The sequence below is a fragment of the Schistocerca cancellata genome, chromosome 8 (assembly GCF_023864275.1).
Source record: "Schistocerca cancellata isolate TAMUIC-IGC-003103 chromosome 8, iqSchCanc2.1, whole genome shotgun sequence".
Lineage (NCBI taxonomy): Eukaryota > Metazoa > Arthropoda > Insecta > Orthoptera > Acrididae > Schistocerca > Schistocerca cancellata.
Genome location: NC_064633.1, coordinates 174291732 through 174315014, shown reverse-complemented (window position 1 = coordinate 174315014; position 23283 = coordinate 174291732).

Genomic DNA, 23283 nt, shown 5'->3' with positions numbered 1-23283 from the left:
TCGTAAATATGTTTTACCATGTAACTAAACTAGAAATGTATCATTCCCAAATGGATGCTATACAGATATTTGCTTTTTCCATAGTTGAATGCTCGAATTTTTCCGGATAAAAGTTAGCTATAGCTGAACGCTACAGTTTCTTCATTGCGGATTCATCGACTTGTTCATAGAATTAATTCTCCCAATAGCACTGACTAGAAGTAAGACAATGTCTAAAAGTAGTAGGCTATTCTTTAACAATAACTTAAAGAATAAATAGTGGCGGTAATTTTTAGGTTGATCAAAAGACGCGCTCCCTGGCCGCTAGATGGCGATAACATCTGTGACAATGATAAAAGATAGCGAGGCCAGAGATGATTATTAATGAGCAATCCAGGCCGCACTAATTAATTAGCATCTGTCTGTGTTGAAGTGAGAAAGAGCCTAGACGCATATGATGTCTTGTGCAGAAAATGTACGCTCACCAAGTGTTATTAACCTTTAAATGTGTTATGAAAAGGTGTGTGACAATACACACGGGACCGTTTCAAAAAGTCGTTTGAATATTAATTTATTAGTCCATGAAAGCACATCGTAATAAATATTTGGACGTCGTAAGGACCTGAAAGGACATAGTAATATTGGAGGAAGACACCAACGTGTCACCGCAGCGTTGAATAGGTATAAGGAATAACTTGAAGAAGGGACATAAGAACATTTTTAATTTTTATTTGTATGTGTTCATAACAAAATCTTATTGTTCAATGTTTTCTTCATTAGCTACGGGGACTCTTCGAATAGCCAAAATCCCTCCTTTATCCGATGATATATTCCACAATAATGTTAAAAATCATTTAGGCCCTTAAAATAATATTTCCCTTTCATTTCAAAATCATTTCCCTATAATTTTACAATTTCAAGAAAAAGCGAATATAATATAATCTCTATGATATCGGTTTTTGGAAGATATAATTGAGATCCGGCCATTCGGTAGAAAAGGTTTACAGGAATGCTTTTCTATCTAAATAACATAAAATCATAAATCCAGTCAACTGTGGAAAAGGAAAAAGACTGATTTCTTGCATAGCAATTCCAACCATCATCCACAGGAAAAGAAAGGTCTTGTCGTCAAATTGAAAAGAATTGGCACACCTGAACTCTTACTCGCCAAACTCAAACATATGAAGCAAGTTTTCCAGAAAAGTTGCTGTTCAGAAAATGAAGTATATAAATAGAGTTCTGCGGCCAGCTAACAGTAGGTCGAAAACGAAGGCAAACAAAACGACTGAGAGTTTCTCTCTCCCTCTCTTTCAGACAGTCACACACATACAAAAGGAAAAGAAACGCTCTTTAGTCAAGAAAACATAAATGTTTTCGAATTTTATCTACAATGACAAACTATTCTCCTCGGGTAGAAAGAGAAGCCATTAAAATATATAAGCATTTGGACACTTAAACAAAATAGAAATCATTGAAATCAACAATGTATTGACAGTAGCTTTATAGCATCGACAGATAAGTTTTTTTGACAGATGACAGTTCGATAGTTAAGTTTTCGGGGATTATCTTTGCTGTTTATGTGTATACTCTTATGACGCCCTTTTCACGGTATTTAACGTCCCTCTCGGGCGCCCGGTCCGTAAGTACGCTGGACTCAGCGAACCCATGAGCCCATTTTAGTATGTCCAATAGAGCTCTGGTCGAAACGTGAAGAACGAAAATATTTATGGACTCCGACCAAATAAGGTGGAAAATTTACGAGCAGTGTAGGCATAATGCCCTGAACGACTTCACTGTAATTTCAAAATTATTTGTTTCATTATTATAATGACATCTCTCCATCTCTCACCCGCCCCCCCCCCCCTCTCGCTGTCTTTTCTTGGTCTATTCGCAATGCATTTCCTTACGCCATTGGTCATGCTCTCAGAGAATTTTAAATTCGTTTCACTGTGCCCAGATTTCATTATCGAATGGTTCTTTTTTGAATGTTCTTGAATTTCAAATTTCTGTTCGTCATCAATAGAGACACTCACCCAGGCTTACTTTGCATTCGTGAGTTTTATTTATAAATATATGTCGTACCGTAAAGTTACACAGTTGATAACTCCTTGTCTGGTGGCCTTTCTCCTTTCCCAAGTCCACTCCATTCTTTTGTAAGTACGGAAGACGGTGGTTGCTAAATACACTCCTGGAAATTGAAATAACAACACCGTGAATTCATTGTCCCAGGAAGGAAAGAATTTATTGACACATTCCTGGGGTCAGATACATCACATGATCACACTGACAGAACCACAGGCACATAGACACAGGCAACAGAGCATGCACAATGTCGGCACTAGTACAGTGTATATCCACCTTTCGCATCAATGCAGGCTGCTATTCTCCCATGGAGACGATCGTAGAGATGCTGGATGTAGTCCTGTGGAACGGCTTGCCATGCCATTTCCACCTGGCGCCTCAGTTGGACCAGCGTTCGAGCTGGACGTGCAGACCGCGTGAGACGACGCTTCATCCAGTCCCAAACATGCTCAATGGGGGACAGATCCGGAGATCTTGCTGGCCAGGGTAGTTGACTTACACCTTCTAGAGCACGTTGGGTGGCACGGGATACATGCGGACGTGCATTGTCCTGTTGGAACAGCAAGTTCCCTTGCCGGTCTAGGAATGGTAGAACGATGGGTTCGATGACGGTTTGGATGTACCGTGCACTATTCAGTGTCCCCTCGACGATCACCAGTGGTGTACGGCCAGTGTAGGAGATCGCTCCCCACACCATGAAGCCGGGTGTTGGCCCTGTGTGCCTCGGTCTTATGCAGTCCTGATTGTGGCGCTCACCTGCACGACGCCAAACACGCATACGACCATCACTGGCACCAAGGCAGAAGCGACTCTCATCGCTGAAGACGACACGTCTCCATTCGTCCCTCCATTCACGCCTGTCGCGACACCACTGGAGGCGGGCTGCACGATGTTGGGGCGTGAGCGGAAGACGGTGTGCGGGACCGTAGCCCAGCTTCATGGAGACGGTTGCGAATGGTTCTCGCCGATACCCCAGGAACAACAGTGTCCCTAATTTGCTGGGAAGTGGCGGTGCGGTCCCCTACGGCACTGCGTAGGATCCTACGGTCTTGGCGTGCATCCGTGCGCCGCTGCGGTCCGGTCCCAGGTCGACGGGCACGTGCACCTTCCGCCGACCACTGGCGACAACATCGATGTACTGTGGAGACCTCACGCCCCACGTGTTGAGCAATTCGGCGGGACGTCCACCCGGCCTCCCGCATGCCCACTATACGCCCTCGCTCAAAGTCCGTCAACTGCACATACGGTTCATGTCCACGCTGTCGCGGCATGCTACCAGTGTTAAAGACCGCGATGGAGCTCCGTATGCCACGGCAAACTGGCTGACACTGACGGCGGCGGTGCACAAATGCTGCGCAGCTAGCGCCATTCGACGGCCAACACCGCGGTTCCTGGTGTGTCCGCTGTGCCGTGCGTGTGATCATTGCTTGTACAGCCCTCTCGCAGTGTCCGGAGCAAGTATGGTGGGTCTGACACACCGGTGTCAATGTGTTCTTTATTCCATTTCCAGGAGTGTAGATGATGTCTGTGGTACGGCTCTAGCACCGTCTCTCCCTCAATTCATGTTCTCCTTAATCGTGTCTTACATTCACATTTCCCATAATAGTGTCCCTGTCATCTATAACTATCAAACTTTTATCCAAAAAGACACACATTTTATCAATTTCTGTATTCCCTGATATCATCTCTCTATTTCCCCATCAACAGCGTTTCAAGCGGACATTTTAGTTTTTACAGTAGTGGTTACTGTTGGCATAGTGTCAGTCCTCAGTAAAATAATTCGTTCACTGCGTTACTAATAGTGACTCACCGAATTACATACCTCTCCATAACGATACCGATTCTGTGAAACCATTCACCTCTGATATAGTTGTCCACCTGCGCCCTTCTAACCCGAAATACCTCTCTCCTCTTTCCATTTAATTTCATGTTTCTGTTTGATGCCTAACGTCAACCTGCTCATTTCTCTTTCCATATTCTCGAGTTTTCCTGCGTAGTTCAGTGTTGTGATACACCGAAATGCTGTTTGCGCATCTTCCCAAGCTAAAGGAAACAAATGCTCATCATAAGGTTTCTAAGTAAATGTATTCGTGCGTAATCTTGAGTAATGTAGTTTTCCAATATCGCCTATCCGCCATGTTCTCTTTAATGATCAGTTTAGTCGTATTGCGTCAATTGCCTCCTCTGGCGTAGTATTATCACTGACGCTACAGGCGAAACAAAGCTGTGAGGACCGATCTGGCGTCCCTGACTATCGCAGTAGCTGAAGACAGTGCCAGCCTGCATTGTCAGCGACTCCAAGTCTGCAGTCTATGTTGTTTCATGGTTGCTTGAGCTCCTCTGATACAGGTATGTCGCAGGTAGGTTTTTGAATTTTGTATAAGTAACAGATCAGTGATGACAAACGCTTCAGTGAAGAATAGTTTATGCAGAAAGAGGTACAGGTCCGGAACAATTAAATGATAACGTGATGCTATCAAAAACTCTAGAAAAATTTAGTGACACCTTTCAGAAAAAGCCTCAGAATAAGAAATAATTAGTAGCAGACACGACATGTTGAGATATGTTAACCACTCATGCGCCATCTACACTTATTAGCTACCAAAGTGAACATAAATATTATTTAGAAAAAAAATATCTTCGACACAATTTTGGGCCGTTCGATGATTCTATCGACATAGTTCCAAAGTTTCTGTATATCACAAACCGCAGAGTGAATCTGTTTGGAGCCGCACGCAGGTTACCTGTAATGAAAGGTCCAGTTTCAAAACGGTGTAGAAATAAAACCACTGTTCACAAGAGAAACTCTCCATCTCAACTCCCTCGACCCCCCCCCCCTTCAGATTTAATCATAGAATGCCCCAGTGGATAGTCCATCAAAAAGTGAACACAGATCTAGCATGAAAACAGGAAGAAGGTGTACTGAACTGTGAAAACAGGAACGAAATACGAGGTGCGTTCAAGTTCTAAGGCCTCCGATTTTTTTTCTGATTAAGTACTCACCCGAAATCGATGAAACTGGCGTTACTTCTCGACGTAATCGCCCTGCAGACGTACACATTTTTCACAACGCTGACGCCATGATTCCAAGGCAGCGACGAAGGCTACTTTAGGAATCTGTTTTGACCACTGGAAAATCGCTGAGGCAATAGCAGCACGGCTGGTGAATGTGCGGCCATGGAGAGTGTCTTTCATTGTTGGAAAAAGCCAAAAGTCACTAGGAGCCAGGTCAGGTGAGTAGGAAGCATGAGGAATCACTTCAAAGTTGTTATCACGAAGAAACTGTTGCGTAACGTTAGCTCGATGTGCGGGTGCGTTGTCTTGGTGAAATAGCATACGCGCTGCCCTTCCCGGACGCTTTGTTGCTGTGCAGGAAGGAATTTGTTCTTCAAAACATTTTCGTAGGATGCACCTGTTACCGTAGTGCTCTTTGGAACGCAATGGGTAAGGATTACGCCCTCGCTGTACCAGAACATGGTCACCATCATTTTTTCAGCACTGGCGGTTACCCGAAATTTTTTTGGTGGCGGTGAATCCGTGTGCTTCCATTGAGCAGACTGGCGCTTTGTTTCTGGATTGAAAAATGGCATCCACGTCTCATCCATTGTCATAACCGACGAAAAGAAAGTCCCATTCGTGCTGTCATTGCGCGTCAACATTGCCGGGCAACATGCCACACGGGCAGCCATGTGGTCGTCCGTCAGCATCCGTGGCACCCACCTAGATGACACTTCTCGCATTTTCAGGTCGTCATGCAGGATTGTGTGCACAGAACCCACAGAAATGCCAACTCTGGAGGCGATCTGTTCAACAGTCATTCGGCGATCCCCCAAAACAATTCTTTCCACTTTCTCGATCGTGTCGTCAGACCGGCTTGTGCGAGCCCGAGGTTGTTTCGGTTTGTTGTCACACGATGATCTGCCTTCATTAAACTGTCGCACCCACGAACGCACTTTCGTCACATCCATAGCTCCATCACCACATGTCTCCTTCAACTGTCGATGAATTTCAATTGGTTTCACATCACGCAAATTCAGAAAACGAATGATTGCACGCTGTTCAAGTAAGGAAAACGTCGCCATTTTAAGTATTTAAAACAGTTCTCATTCTCGCTGCTGGCGGTAAAATTCCATCTGCCGTACGGTGCTGCCATCTCTGGGACGTATTGACAATGAACGCGGCCTCATTTTAAAACAATGTTCATGTTTCTATCTCTTTCCAGTCTGGAGAAAAAAATCGGAGGCCTTAGAACTTGAATGCACCTCGTAGAATCAGTGAACCGTCCAAGCTCAAGATGTGCAACATGGAGCGGATTGCGAAAACCATTTCGTCGTAGTTGTATGGTCACGGTGGTGGACTAGCAGGCTGGAGATCCGTGTTCATATCTTACTTGTGCGCCATTTTTTTCCACAAAATTATGAATTTTCTGTCCTGTCATTGAGGTGTCAGTTTTCTTTCTGTAGTCTTTGCAACTGTCACGCTATACATTTGCCACGTGGCTGGAATAAGTTACTGTCGTAAGTAAATTTTATGAATAATGAGAGCAGGTCAGGTGCCGCATAGACCGCTCACAGAAGTGAAAACAGCAAATAAACTCGAGTAAACTATGTCACAATAAAGTAATTCAAGAGTGGAAACTTCTAAAACTGAACGCAAAAGTCATATTGGTTGGTATTTATAAATAACAAATAGGCGGTATGTACGTCTGAAGATCCGTTCTTTACACCTCGTTGTTGCAAACGGACGTTACAAACGACACAAACACAAATTTGAATACAGCGAACAGACACGTCAGTTACCGGCCGAACAGTTATTAATTTTGTGGAAAAAATATAGTGCACGAAGGAAATCTGAACACGGGTCATATCCTCCACAGTTGGTTGGTGGGTTTGGGGTATAAAGGGACCAAACTGCAGGGTCGTTAGTTCCTTTTTCCTCATGCAAACAATGCCCAAAATATAACTATTCCCAAAAGGAGTCAGGGAAAGTACACTCCTGGAAATGGAAAAAAGAACACATTGACACCGGTGTGTCAGACCCACCATACTTGCTCCGGACACTGCGAGAGGGCTGTACAAGCAATGATCACACGCATGGCACAGCGGACACACCAGGAACCGCGGTGTTGGCCGTCGAATGGCGCTAGCTGCGCAGCATTTGTGCACTGCCGCCGTCAGTGTCAGCCAGTTTGCCGTGGCATACGGAGCTCCATCGCAGTCTTTAACACTGGTAGCATGCCGCGACAGCGTGGACGTGAACCGTATGTGCAGTTGACGGACTTTGAGCGAGGGTGTATAGTGGGCATGCGGGAGGCCGGGTGGACGTACCGCCGAATTGCTCAACACGTGGGGCGTGAGGTCTCCACAGTACATCGATGTTGTCGCCAGTGGTCGGCGGAAGGTGCACGTGCCCGTCGACCTGGGACCGGACCGCAGCGACGCACGGATGCACGCCAAGACCGTAGGATCCTACGCAGTGCCGTAGGGGACCGCACCGCCACTTCCCAGCAAATTAGGGACACTGTTGCTCCTGGGGTATCGGCGAGGACCATTCGCAACCGTCTCCATGAAGCTGGGATACGGTCCCGCACACCGTGCAGGTGAGCGCCACAATCAGGACTGCATACGACCGAGGCACACAGGGCCAACACCCGGCATCATGGTGTGGGGAGCGATCTCCTACACTGGCCGTACACCACTGGTGATCGTCGAGGGGACACTGAATAGTGCACGGTACATCCAAACCGTCATCGAACCCATCGTTCTACCATTCCTAGACCGGCAAGGGAACTTGCTGTTCCAACAGGACAATGCACGTCCGCATGTATCCCGTGCCACCCAACGTGCTCTAGAAGGTGTAAGTCAACTACCCTGGCCAGCAAGATCTCCGGATCTGTCCCCCATTGAGCATGTTTGGGACTGGATGAAGCGTCGTCTCACGCGGTCTGCACGTCCAGCACGAACGCTGGTCCAACTGAGGCGCCAGGTGGAAATGGCATGGCAAGCCGTTCCACAGGACTACATCCAGCATCTCTACGATCGTCTCCATGGGAGAATAGCAGCCTGCATTGCTGCGAAAGGTGGATATACACTGTACTAGTGCCGACATTGTGCATGCTCTGTTGCCTGTGTCTATGTGCCCGTGATTCTGTCAGTGTGATCATGTGATGTCTCTGACCCCAGGAATGTGTCAATAAAGTTTCCCCTTCCTGGGACAATGAATTCACGGTGTTCTTATTTCAATTTCCAGGAGTGTAGAAGGGCGGAAGACTAACGGGGAACCGCACGAAAGAAGAAAACGAAAGAAGCTAATCGAAGGAGGAAAAGGTGCACCAAAAGGAAAAGTAGTGGAATTTATTAAAACGATATAGCAGGCGGCCGAGGTTGGCCGATGACAAGAATAAAAAGGACGACCCAGCCACCATGAAACACACCAAAATCTCCAGCCCAGAAGAGAAGATGAGATGAACACACGTAGGGATAAGAAGAACATCAAGGCAAACAAACAGGAAAGGTAGAGTGAGGAAGAGTTAAAATGGAGAGAGGGTGGAGGTGGGGGGGAGAAGGCCAGACTCCCACCCTTAGACTCTGTGGTAAAACCCCCCTCACGAGTAAAACGTAAAACAACACCACAGCCATTGAGGCACTGTCGCCCAACACCGGAGTCAGGTTGCTCGGAAGGTAAAAATCCGCTGCAGAGAGGCTAAAATAGGGCAGTCCAACATTATGTGAACGACAGTTATGTGTGAGCCACAGCGACACTGAGGTGGGTACTCGCAACGGAGGAGGTGACCATGTGTTACCCAAGTATGGCTGATGCGGAGCCGGCAAAGGACAACAGAGTCCCTGCGAGTGGCTTGCGTGGATGACCACCACACGTTCGTAGTCTCCTTGATAACGCGTAGTTTATTTGGTGTAGTAATGGTGCGCCATTCAGCATCCCACATCGCGAAAGCTTTGCGGCTGAAAACCGATCGAAGATCAGTCTCCGGCACGCCAATCTCCAAGTTTGGTTTACAGGTAGCCTGTTCAGCCAGGCGGTCAGCAAATTAATTGCTTGGGTTTCCGCCACGTCCTGGGGTCCAAATGGAAATCACTGAACATCCACTGTTGCGAGGGCATAAAAAAAATCAAGGATATTCAGTAGCAAAGGATGACGAAGGAACCACTGGTCGAGAGGTTGTAGGTTGCTTAATGTGTCACTACAGATGACGAAGGACTCCCTGGCGCAGGAGCGGATAAGCTTAAAAGGGCGATAGATGACTACCAACTTTGCAGTGAAAACACTGGCCCCATCCACCAAGGAGCATTGTTCAGTAGTCCAACGTGAGCGTAAAGAAAGCCAACAAGACCGTTGGCCATTGATCAATCGGTGTAGATTATTTCTGAGCCCTAGAACACGCCAGGAAGAGTGAAAAATTGTCGGTGGAGAGCCTAAGATGGAATTGAGCGTTTTGGGGCTAGCGATAGGTCCAGATAAAGCTGTGGCCGAGGCATGGGCCATGGAGATTTACGTAAGTGGCCTTGCAGGAAAGGGAAATTATCGAGTTCAGTTAGAAGTGAAGGGACACAGACCGCAAGAGGATGCCCTGTTCTTGGCTGTCGTTGCGAGAGATGGATCACCGTGTTAGGCAAAAGGAGACGGTAACTGGGATGGTGAGGCGAACTATAAACGTGGCCGGTATAGTTTGCAAGCGGCAGTTTCCGCTGGAGCCGCAATGGAAGAACGCCAGCTGCTACGAGGAGGCTGTTCACTGGGTTCGTTCCGAAAGCTCTCATCACAAGCCGTACTCCACAGTGTTGGACAGGGTCACAGCATTGCGGGACGGGTCGAGCGGTGGTGCGGAAAGATGCTGGGCATCGTGAATTGCCCGAATGTTGGACATGCTTGAGAGCACTGTTCATGAAATATCTGCGAAACAACCTGCATTGCTGTCGGCAAAAAATCACTCATGTTCAGGAATTTCTTCATGCTGACCTGCCAGAAGGACAAACATCCGCTCTGCCATTTCTCGCTCACATGGAATTGGACAGTGAATGACCATGGATCATTCCGTGGACAGAAGAAGTCCATTTCCATTTGCACGTCCCAGGACATGTGTATACGGAGAAGTACAGAATATGGGCAACGGAAAATCCACACACACTTCAACTGATACTACTTCAGTGGGGTGCAGGCTGATGGCTTCCATTATCGACGAGCCGTATTTTATCTAGGAGATGATTACTGCGAGTCCTGTCACTTGAACCGTCTCTGGATTCTTATACGCACTAACGTTATTCCAACCCTTGAACAGCTTGGATGTGTAAGTAGGATCATTTTTGTGCAAGATACCACTCCTCCTTACATTGCGCAACCAGTGAAGCGGTTGCTGCAGAGACATTTCGGAAATACTAGACCTGTCAGACGCCATTCCCCTACAGCATGGACCACGAGATCACTTGGTCTCAATCCATGTGACTTTCGGCTGTGAGGTTATCTGAAAGATGTAGTGTTCAGTGGTCCAACTACGAATGTAGCTGAACTGTAGGTATACATGCGCAACACATTCTGAACGTGACCTCAGAGACGCTCAGATCTGTTGTGGGACATGGTGTCTCTCGATTTTTAATTTGTGGCAGAAAATGGTGGTCAGCATACTAGATTTCTCTCACACCAGTCTCATGGCAATCAGAAACGGATTTCCTTTTGGCGTTTTGGTTTTTATGTGGATTTTTACCCCAGGCAAATGTAAAACAGCTGTCGTTTCGCTGTTAATTCTGTTTGCATCTTCAGTACAATTAAAAACCGATTTTTCTATCCGGATATGGCGCGATCATGCCATCGTGATTAGGCTTACCTAACTAAAAGCGCTACGACTGTAGACTGCCGCCGGCCGCGGTGGTCTAGCGGTTCCAGGCGCTCAGTCCGGAACCGCGCGACTGCTACGGTCGCAGGTTCGAATCCTGCGTCGGGCATGGATGTGTGTGATGTCCTTTGATTAGTTAGGTTTAAGTAGTTCTAAGTTCTAGGGGACATGACCACAGATGTTAAGTCCCATAGTGCTCAGAGCCATTTGAAACATTTTTTTTTCTTGTTGACTGCTGAATTTGTGCAGTTGTTCGCGTTGAACGGTATGGATGGTGTAATGTGCAACTCAAACCCTAGCCGTCATATTGCGATTCAATAGTCTTTTGTAGCCAGTCCCATTTAAGTTAAGAAATATACATCAAATTTTTTGGTAAAATTTATGTTAATATTTTTCCATAATGTCTCCCATACATTCTGGGAAGCGATTCTCCTTCTATAGCGTTTTGAAACTGGAACTCTAATTATGTGCACCCTGTGTTTAGGTTCAACGTGCATACGTATCTGTAGCTCTATTAATCTGAATACTGCGCCAAATTAAAAAAAATACGGTTATCTAGCAAACATTTGTGTGCAACACAGCAATATAGCTCTCCGAAATCGTGTTCGAAGCTACAATAAAGTTACAAAATACTCATAGCTGTGAGGAAATTTCTGGTCCGTTTGGGTGATTGCTGTTAGCTTTCAGTGCGAGCTCTGCACGTAAACCTCGTGACAGTCGACTCCCAGTATCGAAGCGGTCTGGTCTGTATACGCAGTGCCGCACGCAGTCTGGATGGTCTGTTTACTGCTCGGCAAAGGTAGTCGTAACTTGCTGTTTATTCCGTGCTGCTGCCGCTAGTACTTTCAGTAAGAAGTAGCAGTCTGAGCTCCCTTTTAACGAGCAGTCTGTCATCGTCCGACTGCGGTTCTGGAAGAACTGAGTAACAAGCTGTACTCAGCGACCACAAGCCCTTTTACTTCTTTAACAGATCTTCTTTGCTCTAAAAGTCTATTATATGGAATGTATTACGATCAGAGGAAATACATATATAATTCTTAGTTTTCTGAACACCGATTCCATGCTTTCCGGTACTGCTTGTACTATTAGGCGGGAACGTGTGGCACAGACATTAATAACATTTTTCTTTCCTGATATTTCAGGGACTAGGAACGCCTGCCTTTCCAAAACGACGTGTGTCGCACTCATGAAATCGTTTACACTGTTAAGTTGGCGTTTAGAGAGACCCGTTTCGTGTTTTGTATGACGCTCCTGGTGCAGTTTAATAAGTGTTACTAAGTGCATTTCACTGGAGAAGAGCATTGCCGGTTAGCCGATAATGTACGTGTATACAAAATATCCGAACATACAAGTGACTGTTTCGACGGCTTAATAGAGTAAGGATGTCAGAGAGTCATTTTGACTGATAAGGAGTCATCGGAAGAGTAGGTTGTGAGCAAATTATATAACAACGTTAGCGTTTATCATGTATTACCGTCATTTCAGAAAACGACCAAAACTGTGCAATTCCCGACTGAGTCTACATCTTGAAACATGCCGAGTTCTTCATCACACATAACATATTTTTTCTATGCACTTTGTTTAGTGTATCCATGGGTATATTATAGCTGCTATAAAGTTATTGTAACACACCCAACGTTTACGAATCTCGGATGTATAATGCATTGTGGGACAACCAGGAGGAAAGATTAAATAATGATCAATCGAAAGGTGGGATACACTTGAGGGGTAGCTCTGTGTATATCATATGATAAAACATACGGAAAACATGTAGCAGTGGTTAAATTTTTCACCACAAGACACAGAGTTTCCTACAGGTGAGAACAATGCATTCAAGGACAGAAGCTGAAAGCGAAGATGAATGTCGAAGTGCTTTGTTCAATATATCAGTTGCAGAACATAGTGATTAGGTTGAAAATTATACTTGGGAGCGTACATCGATCAGCAGAACACGAGATACAGAAGTTAATGAAGCCACTCGAGATCGTTGCTGCGTTGTGCTAACCTTTCTTTAATGTACGAAAATTTCACATGACCCACCGCAAGTCGAAGTAAGTCTGTATTCCATGCAATATAATAGCGAAATAGGTGTAGTACAAATGTACTGAAAGTACAGTCAGTGCTGAACTTTTGGAAGGCAGTGACGTAAGGAATGTGATTAAGTTTTCCACAGCATCATTCGCATGTGTTTTTGTGACAACTGGAATGTGTGGGAGTAAAACTCTTAAGTCTCATTAATATGTACTAGCTAGAGACGGAGCAACCATTCGGTCAAGACTAGGATGGGAAAGGATACCGACCGTATCTATTAAAACTGATCGAGCCTGACATCTGCCATAGTAAATATTAATGGAGATAGCCAAACGGGGAGTTAAACCTCTATCCACAAGACTGAGAGTATAGAGCGTAAATCGATATGGACCTCTACCGATGTAAGATTCGCGTGCAGTATGTCGTTTGAAAATCAACAGTACAAGGAAGCATCAGATGTAAGCTACGAGAAAAACAGAAGTTTAATGTCGCTTTGAGAACGAAGTCATCAGAGCTGGAGCACACTTTCGGCTGAGAAAAAAATGGAAAGAAAATCGGCCGACTCCATGTCATGTGAACCACCTACATTTCAACGATAATAAACATCTATAGAGAGAGGAAAGCGGAAATTCGAACACTAATCTATAAATTTAGGAGTGCAGACGGCAATTCAATATGCGACTCAAGCAAGCGTAGAGGATAGGCATTAACAACATGTAAACCATTATCTGTTTGTGCAATGAGTCTGCGGAATGTCATCCTAAGTTTGTGGAAATACCTTGCCGGTAAATAAAACTTCATTTTCTGCCCTTTGTTTTACATTAAACGACTCTGTATTGAGATACAGTCGTTACAATTGAGCACAAATATACATCGTAAAATTGTTTAACTGGGATTGTTTTGACCACATTAAAAATCAGATCTAAGCACCTATTACAATATTGATAAGATCGTCCACTTTCTAAAGTCCGGTACGAGAAAAGAGAAAATAGCTAACTTGTAAGAGTGTAGAGAAACAACGTACTTGATCATATTACATGCCACCACATATCAGATTAATCTGGTTTCCTAACATGTAATTAACAGTAATTCTTTATAAACCGGGACGCTTCGTTGAAGGCCAAAGAAGCATAAGTTAAATAGTGCGATAGATTTGATATCATCATTAGATATCTGGGTACAAAAACGATGCAAGCCAATTAGATATATGCGTTTACAAATGATATTACTATCGTGGGCAGAGATACAAACATATTTAATGAAATATACAAAGTCATTGAAGCAGATGGCTTAAAATCTGAATTTTGCTATAAAAGAATGCAAATAAAAATACACGGTAATTACATAACTTGAACGCCCGTAATAAATACTCTAAAGCCGTCAGTTGTTTCCATTTTCTAGGTGTCCTTTTACCCAGTAATAATGATTCGAGGTAAAGTATTAGAGAAAGGTTACAAGCAGGAGATGATGCCTCCAACGTGAACGTAACATGCATTTAAGAATTCTCCTACAATAAGAACTGATAAGTTATGGGATTATCATTCCCTAATCCGTCCGGTTGTTACATACGGGTCAGAAACGTGTGCGACGGCCCAATCGGATGTATAATAAGGAGACAAAGTCATGGGATAGCGATATGAAGAAATGCAGATAACGGTAGTCTGGCGTACACAAGCTGCAAAAGGGCAGTACACTGGAGGAGCTGTTATTGGTAAGCACGTAGTTTATGTGGAAATAAATCCGCCGCTATTATGGCTGCACGAGGGGAATTAACGGACTTTCAACGCGTAACAGGACTTGGAACTAGAGGCAATGGACATTCCACCGTCTGCAGAGTGTACCGAGAAAACCAATTTGAGGCGTAACCTCTCACCAAAGGCAACGCAGTGGCTTACGGCCTTCGCTTAAATACCAAGAACACCGCAGTTTGCGTAGATTCGTCAGTGCTAATACACTCGCAAAACTGCGTGACATATCACAGAAATGAACGCCGGACTTAGGACGAACGTATCCGTTACGGTAGTGTGGCGTTATGACAGTCTGTCGTTAATGGGCCATGACGGAAGACGACCGATGCGAGTGCCTTCGCTGACAGAACGACAGCGCCAGCAGCGCCTTTCCTGGCCTCGTGGCCATATCGGTTGGACCTTGAGAGGAAAACCGTGGCCTGGTCAAATGGGACCCGATTTCAGCTCGTAACAGCTGATGATAGTGTTCGAATGTGTCGCAAACCCCATAAAGCCATGGGCCTATGTTGTCAAAAAGGAACTGTGCAAGCTCGTGGTGGTTCCATAATAGTGTGGTCAGAGTTTACGAGGAACGCAGTGCGTCCTCATGAAGTTCGGGTAGTAGGTACCATTTGCAGACATTCATCGACGTCATGTTACCAAACAAAGATGGTTTCACTTAACTGTTGGTGATTGTTTGAAGAACATTTTGGACACGTCGAAAGAACAGTTTGGTGGTTGATCCACCCAGTTCGCCCGACATGAAACCCATCGAAGTCTTACGGGAGAGGTCAGTGGTGCACAAAATCCTTCATCGTCGAACTTTCACAGTTATGGACGGCTAGAGGGGCAGCTTGCCTGAGTATTTCTGTATGGGCTTCCAGCGACTTGGTGAGCCCATGCCACATCGAGCTGCAGCACTATGTTGGGCAAAAGGAGGTATGATATGAAAAGGGAGGTATCCCAAGGCTTTTGTCACATAAGTACTTGTTTGTGTACGTTTCATTACTCGTTCTGGTAGGCGGGTCTGCAGAATATTTCGAGTACGGCTATGCAAAATGCACAGTTTTTTCATCACCTCGTTCCACCAGTTGTCAAACATCTCTATGACATTTCCGCTTCGACCATACAAACCTGAGACAAAGAAAACAGCTCTTGTGTGAATCCTCTTTTTCTCTTCCGGCAACCCACCTCGATAAACTTTGAAGCCCCTCCACTAGAAACAAGAATTTGTCGTTTGTGTTGCAACAGATCACTTTCGTCAATGGATCGCCTTCGGTACGATTCTTACAGTCAATCTGAGTCTGGAAACTTCCTTCCCCAATGTGATCGTTGATGGATAAATGGACTCGAACAGGTGCTGTTAGATACTTGTCCGTATTGACTAAATCCGCTGACACATCACCGATCACACAGTCAAATGATTTAGGATATTTAAGTTTGCTCATGCATGTAACACTACGTTTTGTTATCTCGACAGTCTGTGATAGTTTTTCCACTAAGCGTATGAAACGTCCCCTTTGAACAATTATACACGACTGTGCTTAAACTGACACACAATATTTTTTTAGCGCAACGCAATCTGACTTTCAAAAATCCCTACAGAAGAATGGCCCTGACTAACATTAATCTATACCTTTCACAAATCACTTACCTCACCAAAAATCTCCGCTACTCGAACTACTGCAATACAGCGAGCGCCACTACTGCCAGCTAAATAACAGATTCAAACTACGGAAGGCACTAACTACTAGTAGGCATAGTTAGCAAATGAAAGATTTTAATAAAGAACAAACATTGTATTTACCTTAATAGTCATAATATATATAGCAGTTCATAACATCCATTCTTACAAATATCAAAACTCCGCCATTTCTCTCCCCACATCCACCACTGCTGGCGGCTCACCTCCAACTGCACAACGCTACGTGCTGTTCACATCCAGCTGCCGCTGCCCAACACTACAATGGCAGACAACAATGCAAACTAGCCACAGACTGCACACAGCACAGCCAGTGATTTTCATACAGAGCACTACGTGGTGTTACCAATAAGAAAACCTAAACACCCTACTTACATAAAGAAAACATAAACAGCCTACTTACAAGCGATTACCACAGCAAATCCTTCAGCAATTCAGTACAGTTACCTAACGACGGCGTCTTTTTGTACATAACTGTGCCATCTGCGAATACCTGTAATTATTACAAGCGTTTCTTGTTAGGGCTCCAACTGACATACACAAACGTTGTTACCAAATTTACTCATTACTTTCTCTCCTGATGACGCCTTATAATTCTGGACCTTCTGTGACTTCCGTACTCTATTAAGCCCTCGATCCAGTTGCATAATTTTTCTGATAGACTAGGCAATGACGCTCTTCACAATTTAAGTGCACTAAGTAACACCAGAAGCCCGCCCGGTTAGCTGTTCGGTCTAACGCGCTGTTTTCCGGGCGGGAAGGCGTGCCGGGTCCCGGCAGGAATCCGCCCGGCGGATTGGTGCCGAGGTTCGGTGTGTCAAACAGTCTGTGGATGGTTTCTAAGGCGATTTCCATCTGCCTCATCGAATGCGGGCTGGTTCCTCATATTCTGTCTCATTTACACTACGTCAGCGATTGCTGCGCAAACACTGTTTCAACGTACGTGTTCACGATAATTTCTCTACCAGGCAAACATTGAGGTTACACTCGGCACGTGTAAGACTTTCCCGGGGGTTCCACTGGGGGCCGAACCGCACAGTAACCCTGAGTTCGGTGTGGGGTGGCGGTGGGGTGAGTGGACAGCCGTAGCCTGTTGTGGGGTTGTGAATCACTCAGGGATATGACCGGGACGAAGTCTCTCCGTCGTTTCTAGTTCCCAGTTCCATACAATACAATACAAGTAACACCACATTTTAAAACATACGGAACTTCAAACTTGTCCCTCTAACTGCAAGTATTACAGCGTATATGGTTTCATTTGTAAGTCACAAGTAGTTTTGGAAAGTTTGAGAATGTCACCAAAACTGTCGTCGGACTATTACTGCTACTGTAATTAGTAATACAAGCATAAGAGATCAATGACTATAGGATGTACTGACTGCGTCTTCGGAATGCTTAATGTACTGAGTGGGATAGTTTTGAGTGGTAGTCCATGTGTGCAGTTCATCTTAGGACGCAGTTGAGTGGCAAAATTTAAAATAGCTTGTACTGCGCCAACATTTAAATACCACTAACTCCTAGGAGATATAGTATATGAACAGGCTGTAACAACACTGCCATACGTAGGTGAAAAGCAACGTCGGACAATGTAACTGACTCGCGTAATACTGTAATAAGTTGTACTGCAAAGACCTTCCCTCCACTCAACGACGTGATATGTGTGACTTGAGATAATCGACTGTACTAACACGAGGACGTCACGTAAGAATTCATATTAATGTTCTCACGATATAAATCACACAAAAACTCGCTGCGACATCATTACGTACTAAATGATGGACACCATATCACTTTTCGTGCTATACGGGAGTCAGTGGCAGCTACCTGTATATTAATTAAAACAACGCATCTGTCTATCAGGGTTCACTAAGTGTGATGGATAATCCGCCAAAAAGCTAGTATCAGTCGTCAGATTAATACCAAATGGGAGAGTCAACAGGGAGTAGGAATGATATATTTTCTTCATTGATAACAGCAATTGAAAGTGAAGCTTACTCTGAGTGACACCACAATCAAACACTTTCTCAACAACGTAGGCTTTCGTATATAACTGATTAATACGTCACATGGATCCACTACCTTTTCTAGTTGCTCCTCTTTTACAGCTTCAGTCAGTTTGCACGTAATAAATTTTTATGTAGATTGGAGAATACGTTAACAAGGCAGAGATATAATTTAATGTTGTTTATCTTTCGTTGTGAATCAACGGTAACGTCTTTAAGTAGCGCCTCACTACAACAATATAATTGAATCTATTGAAATTTTATCGTAATAAACTATTTGGTCACTCTCAGCATTGGAATAACTTTTCATTTATAATTCATCGCCTTTCAATAAAACGTAAACCTGCTTTCCCTGTCTAAATAAAGATTAATTATCTTTCTTTTCATTGCATGTTATTAACTGAAAATTCCTATTCCTTCTCTTTAGGGGTTTATTTTCTTTGAACTTCGCTTTTACCAATATCCCACTCTTTTACTGTATTGGCCTTTGGGCTTACATTGATACAAAAAGATATATTCGAGATATTAATCTCCTTAGAAATGAAGTTTTGAATATTATTCTTGCAATAGTTTAAGGAGAAAGGGCAAGTCTGGCACTTTGTTTTGCAGTTTAAAACAGCTAATTATTTATTTCCTGCCATTAATTAGTTTACAGGTAGAAGTCAGCGTTTACTTTACAAGTACTGGTTCTCTATTCAGAACCCCACTAAGGGGAAATGTAATAAAAAAAGAAATAAGACAATAAATCTGTCATCACTACTTTTCAACTATATGAACCTTAAATAATCAGAGCTCAACCAATTCAGAGGTTGCCTTCTGCGACCCACTTGATTTAGTGTTTAGATACATGGGGAAAAGTTATTAAATTTTCAATAACCCTCCGATTGTTTCTCAGTGAATAACTACTAAATAGGACGACCATTCTCTTTAATACGAACTACACATTGAGTGCATCCAACTAAATTTCCGGAATTTACTATATCACGACGCTCACGCCGAAGTCACACAATAAATCCTAATGAAGTATCGCTAAGTCACTTTCCCTCAGTGCTTCCGTACACCTATACAATCACTATAATGCAATGCAACGCTACCATCCCTCAGTACTGCTTTAATCCTCAACCACAAAATAGCTAAACGACTTCTCTACACATACACCATCCAAAGTAAAATCTCCCAAAAACATTGAAACACGGTTCGCTTACAAACCCGTGGCTGTTAACCAGCACAACGCACCATTGATCGCAAATAGGAGAAACTGATCTTCCAGTTCAATAAATCGGACCTTTCCGTATACCTGGCGAGTTTACACTCTACCAAAAGCGGCGAAATAATCAAATTCTCAAACAATCCTTCCCAACGACCTGAACACACTTAAGTTCTATTCACACTGCAGACTAATTCACGTATCGTACGAGTGAGCCGATCTCATCACACTCTTGACATATTCATCTCGAGACTTACTACTCAAACAATTCCCGAGTACGAAACTCAAATTCTAAAAGGACAAGTCAAGAACCATTATCTGCGAACAAACATATCACGTTAATTCTCTCTTTAACAATCAGTGTTTCTTCTTAGGAGTCGCCAGCAAACGTTCGTAGCGGCCAGCTGTATCACAGTTGTTATCTTTGCCGAGTCCGCCCCGGTAGCTGAGTGGTCAGCGCGACAGATTGTCAATCCTACGGGCGCGGTTTCGATTCCCGGCTAGGTCGGAGATTTTATGTGTTGTGTTGTCCTAATCATTATCATTTCATCCCCATCGACACGCAAGTCGCCGAAGTGGTGTCAAATCGAAAGAGTTGCACCAGGCGAACGGTCTACCCGACGGGAGGCCCTAGCCACACGACATTTCATTTCATTTCATCTCTGCCGAATGCTCGGCCGTGCACTGCAAACTCGCTGACTTGACAGAACGCAATCTTTCTCGAACATCAGCTGTCATATATATACAACATTTTAACGCAAAAAGACTTTACAAAACTCTTAACAAAATCTTCATTCCGTCAATTAATGTCGACAAAAAGTTTAGGTTGTATTAACAACTGATGCACGTTTTCGATCTTAAGGCGATTTGCGCTTTACAAGCTTCGGATTTTGTGATATGTTAGTGTCCTACATTTTGTAATAAGACCACCCTAGATCATCACTTCTTGAAATGAAACGACCTCAAAAAATTTGACCCGGACTGCACAGAAGATTGTCAAGATCTGTAAGACCTCGTTGTTGTCATTATGAAGCATTTCCCTCTCAACAAATCCATCGATCTGGATGTGATGTCTCCGAGTGGTGTCACATATTTTCAAGAAAGTTCTACAGTTTGTTAACGAATGGGTAGGATGATAGAACATGTGTTACGACACCAGGGTATTACGTCTATGGTACTAGAGAGAGCTGTAGAGGATAGGTGTTTTTGGCTGTGTTGTCAGCTTTTGTCTGAAAATTGGTGTCTTAACCTGCTAATTATTCTACCACTGCCGGAATTGTTTATTTTTTATTTCACTTGATCTTATTAGGGACTTCAAACTTTCTGTTATAGTGATGGTGGATTATACAGGGTGTTAAAAATAGGTACGGCCAAACTTTCCGGAAACATTCCTCACACACAAATAAAGAAAAGATGTTACGTGGACATGTGACCGGAAACGCTTAATTTCCATGTTAGAGCTCATTTTAGTTTCGTCAGTATGTACTGTACTTCCTCGATTCACCGCCAGTTGGCCCAATTGAAGGAAGGTAATGTTGACTTCGGTGCTTGTGTTGAAATGCGACTCATTGCTCTACAGTACTAGCATCAAGCACATCAGTACGTAGCATCAACAGGTTAGTGTTCATCACGAACGTGGTTTAGCAGTCAGTGCAATGTTTGCAAATGCGGAGTTGGCAGATGCCCATTTGATGTATGGATTAGCACGGGGCAATGGCCGTGGCGCGGTACGTTTGTATCAAGACAGATATCGAGAACGAAGGTGTCCCGACAGGAAGACTTTCGAAGGAATTGATCGGCGTCTTAGGCAGCACGGAACACTCCAGCCTATGACTCGCGACTGGGGAAGACCTAGAACGACGGAAACACCTGCAATGGATGAGGCAATTCTTCGTGCAGTTGACGATAACCCTCATGTCAGCGTCAGGAAGTTGCTGCTGTACAAGGTAACGTTGACCATGTCACTGTATGGAGAGTGCTACGGGAGAACCAGTAGTTTCCGTACCATGTACAGCGTGTGCAGGCACTATCAGCAGCTGATTGGCCTCCAGGGGTACACCTCTGCGAATGGTTCATCCAACAATGTGTCAATCCTCATTTCAGTGAAAATGTTCTCTTTACGGATGAGGCTTCATTCCAACGTGATCAAATTGTAAATTTTCACAATCAACATGTGTGGGCTGACGAGAATCCGTACGCAATTGTGCAATCACGTCATCAACACAGATTTGTAAGTAGGCTGTTTATATTTTGTTATTGGCAACGTTACGTAGCGCTCTGTATGAAAATCACTGGCTGTGCTGTGTGCAGCCTGTGGCTAGTTTGCATTGTTGTCTGCCATTGTAGTGTTGGGCGGCGGCAGCCGGATGTGAACAGCGCGTAGCGTTGCGCAGTTGGAGGTGAGCCGCCAGCAGTGGTGGATGTGGGAAATGAGATGGCGGATTTTTGAGTACAGAATGGATATTATGAACTGCTATGTATATTATGCTTTTTCAACACTATTAAGGTAAATACATTGTTTGATCTTTACAAAAATCTTTCATTAGCTAACTATGCCTATCAGTAGTTAGTGCCTTCAGTAGTTTGAATCTTTTATTTAGCTGGCAGTAGTGGCGCTCGCTGTATTGCAGTAGTTCCAGTAACGAAGATTTTTGTGAGGTAAGTGATTTGTGAAAGGTATAGGTTAATGTTAGTCAGGGCCATTCTTTTGTAGGGATTTTTGAAAGTCAGATTGCGTTGCGCTAAATAATATTGTGTGTCAGGTTAAGCACAGTCGTGTATAAATTGTTTTAAGGGGAAGTTTCAGATTTTCTGTGAACGTTTGGGCAGGCATTGTTGGTGATGTCTTTATTGGGCCCCATGTTTTCCACCTACGCTCAATGGAGCACGTTATCATGATTTCATATGGGATACTTTACCTGTGCTGCTAGAACATGTGCCTTTACAAGTACGATACAACATGTGGTTCATGCATGTTGGAGCTCCTGCACATTTCAGTCGAAGGGTTCGTACGCTTCTTAACAACAGATTGGGTGACCGATGGATTGGTAGAGGCGGACCAATTCCATGGCGTCCACGCTCCCCTACCTCAACACTCTTGACTTTAATTTATGGGGGCATTTGAAAGCTCTTGTCTACGCAACCCCGGTACCAAATGTAGAGACTCTTCGTGCTCGTATTGTGGACGGCTGTGATACAATACGCCATTCTCCAGGCCTGCATCAGCGCATCAAGTATTCCATGCGACGGAGGGTGGATGCATGTATCCTCGCTAACGGAGGACATTTTGAACATTTCCTGTAACAAAGTGTTTGAAGTCACGCTGGTACGTTCTGTTGCTATATGTTTCCATTCCATGATTAATGTGATTTGAAGGGAAGTAATAAAATGAGCTCTAACATGGAAAGTAAGCGTTGCCGGACACATGTCCACATAACATATTTACTTTCTTTGTGTGTGAGGAATGTTTCCTGAAAGTTTGGCCATACCTTTTTGCAACACCCTGTATACATGCAATCGTTCTACATCACAGTTTCTTCAATAATTGCAGTAACTTAAAATATGATACAGTGTAAGGAAAATATAGTAACTGAATTAATATGACCGCTATTTGTCTGATGAAAATTGGAATAAAAGTACTGACCAACAACTACTAACAATATTACTAGCTATACCTTTTACACTGCTAATAATGATGATTACAA